We start from the raw sequence: 9,080 nt of genomic DNA, 5'->3' as shown, positions 1-9,080 counted from the left end.
TCTAAACCCAAGATAGATACTGCTCTTGACCCCACTTCTTGCCTTTGGATGCACAGATATTCAAACAGACCATTTTGAGAGAACACATATATTACATGAGACAGTTTAAGGAAAGTTAAAAGCTGTGAAATGGGAGTTTCCTGAGGTGTTGAATTTTGCCATTTCAAGTTTTAGTTGTAGAGTAGAGAAGAATTCAGAGAACAAGATGCAAAACATAGTTCAGCGGTCCAGTTTTTATTACATCAATTGTTAGGTATGGACAGTATACTTCTGTTCTGCTTTTCTATTATTTCTCTATGTATTCTTATATCCAATATATCAGATTGTCTAGATACTGTGCATTATCAGAACACAAAGAAGTATTTCCAAGATGCTACCTAGAAAACACACACAGATAAGTAATTGGATAAGATTGTCCCAGAGTTCAATAGCCAGGCAACATTGTATGATGCCGCAAGAGTTTCACACTTACAACTGTTTGTATAGTGACTGTTTGAAGTTACAATGGCACTGGAAAAAATGACTTATGACTGGTTTCCATGCTTAATGACCAGTGCAGCATCCCCATGGTCATGTGATCAAAATTCGAGCATTTGGCAACTGGCATGGATTTATGACAGTTGCGCCTTCCCAGTGTCAGGAGATCACCATTTGTAAACATCCCAGCCAGTTTCTGACAAGCAAAGTCAATGGGGAAAGCCGGATTTGTTTAACAGCTGCAAGATTTGCTTAGCAACTGCAGTGATTTGCTTAACACTTAGGGCAAAAAACAGTAATAACAATTGCCTTGCTTAGCAGTGGGGATTTTAACTCAGTTTTGATCATAAACAGAAAACCTGAACAGAAAAAAGGGGATGTATATGCATCACAAGGTCTATGTGCAAAGCTATGCCACTGTTCTTTTTTTTCTAAAAAAAATGTTCTCCACATAGCATCAGCCAGCCTTTTTGCTAAACCAAGTAGCTGTCATGACTAAAGTTGTGTTAATCACTGCCTGAGGCTTCTTATCGATAATCTCTTTATAACCTTTAGGGTAGTGCAATTGGTAAAACGGGTTTACTGGGTTTACTCGTGTGCGATTGAATCCAGCAGTCTCTCTAGAGCCCACCCAAAGTATTCCAATGATGTTTACAAAATTATGTAGACATAAGTAGAATGAACCCAAGATAGGGAATGGTAAAATCGCATTTGCATCCATTGACTCACAATCATTTCAGAGCAGTTTGCTTCTCCTTGGCTCTATGACCTTCCACCTCTGTAAGATTACACAGGTTGCAATCTGAAATTGCTGATCAGTGGGTTTCAGGAAGGCCACTCAGACATGTCTGGCCAATGTGTCAATGTGTCCTCTGAAGACAAATCTACTGACAACTTATCTTTTTTGGCAGGCTTCTATAGGACATGACAATATGCAATATACAGACCTTCAGACCCAGGATCTGAGTCCTTCTTTTCTTGTGGATCAACTGAGAACACCCGTCATCCATAGCAGTGCTGGATCAACTATGGCAATGCCATCAATTTGTATGCTCAGCCTCTTCAAGAAAATCAACAAGAACAACACTGATTTTAATCTGAATGTGATTTGAAGGCCCGTAAAGCTGGCTCCAGAACCCCAATTTTCTCACAGAGAAGCTTGGACAGAAGAAAACTTCCTCATCCCCAACCCGCCGTGTAAAAGGAATCTTTAACTGAAGTTAAAGGCTACAGCAGACTGGGCTATAATATAGTTTATTCGGTTTTAGTTCAGTATATTTGGTACATCCAGCTGATGGTGAAGGATTTAACACAATCCAGGGCTTGGAGTTCTGCGTGGAACATTTTTAGAAAAAATGATGGTAATCAGATTTGGGCTTGGCAGCCTGCACTTTCAAAAAGAAGAAAAAAAAGAGGCATGTTGGATGATACAAATGCAGACAATCATCCCTTCTATGCCATGTTAATTGTCCAGTACAGGCTCTTCAAACTTGGCAACTTTAAGATTTGTGGACTTCAACTCCCAGAATTCCTCTAGTCTAGCATATTTGGAGAACTCCCTAGTTGAGTTCATTTCTGTGAAAAGAGGCTGCCCCTTTGACAGAAAAGGGAGATTCTGAAAGGAGATGGAGATTTTGGTGCTTGGATTCATCATAATGCTTCACAGCTAAGCAGGAATATAAACATAGCTTCCTTCCATGGAAACGTGAATAAGGCAGCCTAAATCCACTGCCAGCTGTGCCTGCTGGCCACCAGAACCTTACTTGATTTTGGTTTCTGACTGGAAGGGCAAAACAAGCAAGGTTACTGGGCTTGTTCAGCTGCCTTCCAGCCACACACTGAACTTGCATAGTGTGTGTGTGTGTGTGTGTGTGTGTCCAACCACATGGCCAGAATATCAGACCTGCGTTTCCACTGGCAGCACAAGCTGCAGAGGCCTATCTGTTGTGTGCTATTTTCTAAAGCAGGGGTCTTCAAACTTGGCTCTTTTATGACTTGTGGACTTCAACTCCCAGAATTCCTCAGCCAGGCACGCTGGCTAAGGAATTCTGGGAGTTGAAGTCCACAAATCATAAAAGGGCCAAGTTTAAAGACCCCTGTTTTAAAGTTCTCCAGGTTAGGAATTCTGCCATTAGAAACTGATCCTGTGAATGAAGCTCTCTTAAGTGGTGCAACAAATAGCAAAGTCTGAACTGAGACACTTTAAGTTAAGGCTCTCTTTGGTCTGTGGTCAAAAAAGTCAAGACGACTGGCTATATAATCCTGCCTGTCTTGTAAGTGCACTGAGCCTTTGGAGGCAACTGTGTGCAACTCTCCGAGCGAAGGAATTTAAACAGCTCCACCCGGAAAAGCAGGTCCTGATCAAAGGGGACAAAGGCGAAGAAGGTGCTTTGGTGTTGCCAGCAGCAGCTGCACTTTGCAGAATGGAAAAGGTAGCAGGGTTGGCGGCATCCAGGCTTCAAACAAGCCCTAAATGCTGAGTTTAAGGGCAAAGGTGCACCACAGGCAGAACAGAGGCCTCAAAGGAAGCCCCGCCCTCAGTCACGTTGCCCTGAGACTCTGCTGCCTGAAAGCTACACTTGTTTGTGGGAAATATAGTTTTAAACTTAGGGCCTTTGCCGGCAAAGAATCTGAGGAGTGGCTGACAGAATTACAGCCCAAACAAAATAAGAGGCTTCTTCCCTTCCTGTATCTTTCTCTTCTTCCTCTCCTCTCCTGCCTTGTCTCTATGGCGGTTGCTAACCTTTAGGTTAGTTTGGCACTTGCCATTTACAATAGCTGATTCGTGCTTGGATCAACACTAGGAGAAAAAGACACAAAGGGGCCCGATTCACAGAAGTTGAACATTTGTCAAATGCTTTGGTAATATCCCTTCTTGACACAGATGCCTGGAATCCATTCAGAGGATTTATTCATGCTTTAGAGCAGCGGCTCCCAACCTTTTCTATACCCAGCACCCCTCGAACGCTTCTGACATATTCTTGCACCCCTTACAAAAGTCTGAGATAACCGCAACAAATTGTGCATATACACTATAATTTTGAAAACCCAAGTTTTCACACCCCCTGGAATATCGTCTCTCAGGGAACCCCTGCTTTAGAGCATCTTCTTCTCAAGTACCCTTCCCCAGTTTGGTCCCTCCCACACTGCATTGTTGAGAGCGATAAGCGCTTAATCCAGTGCATTTAGAAAATAACAAGTTGGAGAAGTGTGCTTTTGAACTCTTATGCCCTAGACAGGAAGATAAAATATTCTTTTCTTTCTTTGGAATGAAATGGAATGGAACGGAATAGAATGGAACGGAACAGAACAGAACACTTTATTGTCTGCATGATTAGACATACAAGGAATTTTTCTCTGGTGCAGAAGCTCTCAGTGAACATAAAAAGCAACAGAATAATCATCATCATCATGATACCAATAAGAGAGGGTAATAAAGAAGACGGGAAAGATACTACAGCCATACAACATGGGTAGATATACTTTGACGAGACAACACTGTGAGAATTAGATGTTCAGCAGAGGGATGGAATGAGGGGAAAAAAATTGTCCCTGTGTCTAGTTGTTTTGGCACGCAATGTCCTATAGTGGTGTCCTGAGGGGAGGAATTCAAAGAGTTTATCTCCAGGATGCGAGAGAGATCCGTAGATATTTTCTCAACCTTTCTGAGCTGTGCGATACACAGGTCTTCTATGGAAGACAGATTGGTTGCAACTGTTCATTGGAATCTGTCTCTCTCCTGTTTTGGCTGCTGTGCCAAACCAGGCATTTATAGAAATACAAATGACAGGCTCAATAATTCCTCTGTCGAATTACTGGGGCAGTCTGAATTTCCTGAGTTGACGCAAGAAGAACATTCTTTGCTGTGTCTTTTTAATGATGGTTCTAATGTTAGATGGCCATTTCAAATCCTGGGAGATTATAGAACTCCCCAAACGTGAAGAATTCTATTGCTGATACTGTGGCGACCACTTCATACCAGGAAGAAAAGGATCGCTTGCTTTATTATTTTTCCACCGGCCATGAGGTATCAGGTGGGAATCCTTCTATGTGACATCGGGGTTTTGGGCCCCAAGAAGAATTAAATTATATAAAAATACATGCGACAGTCTTCTACTTGCAGCAAAATGTTGTGCTTTTGAAACAAATTTTATTTTGTTCTACACTCAGTATGGGCACCTTGCATGTCTGGAAGTCTTTTTTTTTAGGCCCATTGTTCATTACTGAGCTCTGACAGTACTACCATGTTGAATGGGAAATGACAGGATAGGCTTATCAGCTGGGGAAAAAAACCCTGTATGTTGCTGAAGGCACAGTCACAACAGTATACCCTTATTACCAACCACTTTGTGTGGAGTGCTACATCCAGAAGATGCTGGGAGTTATTTTTCAAATACAGCTCTGTATTTCTTAAGCCGGAGAAACTGTTCCCATTAAATATTTCTTCCCAGTATCTTCTGATCTGTTATTGCTCATTTCCAGAATGCATATTGGGATTTCAAAGCACGATTGCAGCAACTCCATTTTGCACACACACATATGTGCTTTCAGCTAACTATTCCCTACCTACGGTCACAACTCTGCCACTGGATCCTATGCAGCACTGGGGAGACAGTCCCAAATACACCTATAAGAGAGAAAACCGATTGAAACATTGGGCTGCTTTTAAGTAAATATTAAATTGCTCTGTGAAAGGCTGATTGCAAGATACAGGCACATGGCCTTCATTTCTTTACAGTATAAGCACCAGAGGGGATAAACAAATACATTAATCTAAGCACAGAATGGGGCTCCACCTGTGTTTAAGTGGGACACTCTTGAAAATATCTGAATTTTATTTCAGAACAAACATATTTCTTAAGAAGGGGACAGATCCAGCCTAACAATCCAAAGGCATTTTGACTACTGCTTTTAAAGGGCTGATCTGTTTTTATTCCTGGAGAAAGAATAAGAGATGAGAGGTGCTGCAGGTGAGTTTTGATTTTGATGCTATTGCCACTGAAGTTATTGGGGCTCCTCTGGAATAAAAATCACCTTGAAATTGGCAGGGCTTCAGTCACATCTGTGATCCTCTACTGGCAGGTAATCTCTCCCAGCTATGCAAAGATCAGATCATTTCCAACCCAAAGTAGTCAATTGCAACAAAAGGGAAGAACTGGTTCTTAATCTTATGTTTTGCAAGGAGAAGATCTATCCCCTCTTTTTATTTATATAAGTCAGTGGTGCTGTGTTCCTAGGATTGGAAAAGGGACCCTGGAAAAGTTTTCAACAGGAAGGCCAAGGGGGGGGGGTTGCATAGAAGGATCCTACACAGTTTGTTCCTGCACCAACCCCCTGGGGCTGTGAATATATTCTTGCATCAGACTCTAATGGTGCCCTTTAACTCCAGCTAGGTAGTAAGAAGCTTGCAGCAGTCATTGCTGTGCCAAGAACAAGGCTTAATTTGAGTCTTGGAGTCTGTTTTCTATCTTCAGAAAATACAGAGTGGATGGGATTCCCAAAAAACTGACCTCTTTTGTGCCAGGTCCTTCTTGCTCAGCCATTCCCAAGCTAATGTCTCCAAATGGGTTGGACCATACCTCTGGTTAGTCCCAGGGTTTATGACAACTTGCCACAGCTAACTTGCCAGGGCCAACTCTCCCGGGGACAAACATGTCATGGGACAACTCTGCCACAGGACAAGAGTTACACTAATATCAAAGAAATAGAGGAATAGAATCATTAAAGAAACGATGCCAAAGGAGGGACAAAATGAAACGGGAATGACAAAAATTAAAATATTTTTTTTAAACTGTTTTAAATGGTTAAATTGAATGGTTGAATTGTCCCGTAGCAAGTTGTCCTGTGGGACTAGTTGGTCGTGGAGAGTTGGCCGATGGTGAATTGTCCCATTTGTTCAGCCCCAACCTGGACAGTCCCGCAACTTGGTCCTCATTCCAGAGTAGTCCAATCCATATGGAATACGTCTCCATATGGAGAAGGCTATTCTAATCATACACCAGGGAGAGGATGTCGGCTTTCAATCCCATCATCCCCAGCTGCACCAGCAATAAGAAAAAGGAACTGTAAGACTTGCTATTCAAAAGTTTCTTCTGTGCATCCTGATGTACCAGTGGTGGGATTCAGATACGTGAACAACCGGTTCTCTATGTGGATGCTGCTTCCAGAAGTCCATTCTGGGTCCTGGGCAACAAAAAACTAGCTACCGGTTCTGCCAAAGTGGTGCGAACCGGCTGAATCCCACCACTGTGATGTACTTACGGTAAAACCATCAAGATGTCTCTTTGAATCTTTTACAAACACACACACACACAAACATGTGTAAATCGGGGCTAAATAACAGATCTGCCTTATAATGAATTACAGACTCAAGATATGCTAAATAGTATTCTACTTTTGGAGATTACGGTCATGCTTAGTAGCAACGTGTGTCAGTAGCCCTTTGCGTGCTCTGAAAGAGTCTGTAGCTTTTATTGTCTTTTAGATCGGGGAAGGACACAATGCAAGGGCTTTTGCTGCCTGCCAGAGGCCATCAAATAAAAGTTCTGCACGGTAGGCTCATATACATAAGAAAGGCAATCCTGCCGTAAAACTCCGGTGTATTCCCCGGGCCCATCAATCAGAGAGAGAGAGAGAGAGAGAGAGAGAGAGAGAGAGAGAGAGAGAGAGAGGGAGGGAGGGGGAGAGGGAGAGGGAGAGGGAGAGGGAGAGGGAGAGGGAGAGAGGGAGAGGGAGAGGGAGAGGGAGAGGGAGAGAGAGAGAGAGAGAGAGAGAGAGAGAGAGAGAGAGAGAGAGAGAGAGAGAGAGAGAGAGAGAGAGAGATGCTAGAAAGGAAATCCCAGAGAACTCAGTGATACTTTAAAAATAAATAAATAAACCTTTAGGATCAATTGACACTGATGGTCCGATTGGATTTAAATCCGAACAGCTTTGCCCTCTCGGTAAACAAAACGCGGGCCCACCACCTCCCAGATTACGCGCCCGTCCTATTAAAGTTCATTAGCCTTTTAAGCGGAGGCAAATTCAGCTTCTTTCTCCAGATCGACGAAGCAGCTGCTCAGGTTTACCCTCGCCCGCCCTCCGGCCTGCAGCTCAAATGGTCGGCGATGGGTCTTGAGGGAGCCAACGTTCAATAACGACCAGCCCGAGGGTGCCTACATTGTATTTTTTTTTCCCCTCCTCAAGTCCCACTGCGTTCAGAGAGAATGTGGGAGTTATTACAAAAGGCTTTTGGAACACCCTTGAAATCAAAAGGGAAAGTTGCAGGAAAACAAAGCGGTGGAGATTTCTAGCTAAATTTCGACTGCCTTTCTCTCTCTCTCTCTTCTCGGGGTCTCCTCCCTTAACCGTGTAGAAAGGGTACGACTTCTTCCCTTGAACGTTAAGCCGTTGGAATAATAGCCCCATCTCCCGAAGAGAGACAGTTCAGTTCTCCCCCCGCCAAGTCCCAGCTTCACCCACCCCGCAGAAAAACCGCCTGCCCGGTTTGGTTCCTGGGAGCGGAGGGGGTGTGTGTGTGAAAGGACGAGGCAGAAGGGGAGGCGGCATTGCCGAAGGCAGCTTCTGCTTCCGTCTCTTGCCTTCCCGCCCGCCGTCTGCATATTCAGAAAGTTTTCCTCCGGGGCGGAATAAAATAAAATAAAATAAAAAACTTGGCAGGCTGGATAAACGGCGAATTTCGCCTGCTCGGATGGCGGGGTTGCTCTTCTCAACAGAAGGACCATCTTGAGACGATCGTGGTCACGCATCAGCACCGCCGTCGCTTGTGCCAGGCAGGAAACCCCGCGATGGGAATTGCACCCCCCTGTCCCCCCCCCCGAGAAGCTTCCGTCCAGGAAAGGCATTGTCTTTGGAAAGGAGGGGGGGAAACCCACAATCATCCCCCCCCCACACAACACCTCTGGCTCCCTTCTCTAGCAAAACAGCTGCGTCCTCCAATCTCCGGCTGCAGAAGCCACTTTTACGAAGTTCAGAAACCAACGCGCCACGACTTTCTCGTGATTTTTCCCACGAACTTCTTGGAGCGTGATACAAGGCGCGTTTTAGGATCTCTGAACCTCTCGTGTAATGGTTAGAAAGTAGCTGGGCCGCTCTTTCATTATAGGGCAGCACGCCCCTCCGCTCCCCAATATTAGCCGGATTTGAGCTTAATTGAATTAGATCAGATCTCAAGATTCTTGCCTTGGGAGCCGCTCCCGACTCCGTTAAGTAGAAGTAACCTCCAGCAAGCCCTCTCTCTCTGTGTGTGTGTGTGTGTGTGTGTGTGTGTGTGTGTGTGTGTGTGTGTGAGAGAGAGAGAGAGAGAGAGCAAGAGAGAGAGAGAGGAGAGAGAGAGAGAGAGAGAGAGAGAGAGAGAGAGAGAGAGAAGTGTGTGTGTGTGGGGGGGGGAGAACTTAAGTTCGCTGTTCTTTGGAGCCCTTTGCAATCGATCACCAATGAGGACGTTTGGTGTCTGCCTCTCGATCTACTCCACCTCCTGGCTCCAGAGGATTCCTCTCCCGATATCCAGACAAAATGCATCCCAGAGTTCTAGCTCTAATTTACAGGCAGAACTTTTGGAAAGGCTGTGATTGGACGACGCGCTCCGGAACGTTTGTCTGTCT

Source organism: Vipera ursinii, assembly GCF_947247035.1.
Source record: "Vipera ursinii genome assembly, chromosome: 3".
Classification (NCBI taxonomy): domain Eukaryota; kingdom Metazoa; phylum Chordata; class Lepidosauria; order Squamata; family Viperidae; genus Vipera; species Vipera ursinii.
This window is presented reverse-complemented; position numbering follows the sequence as displayed.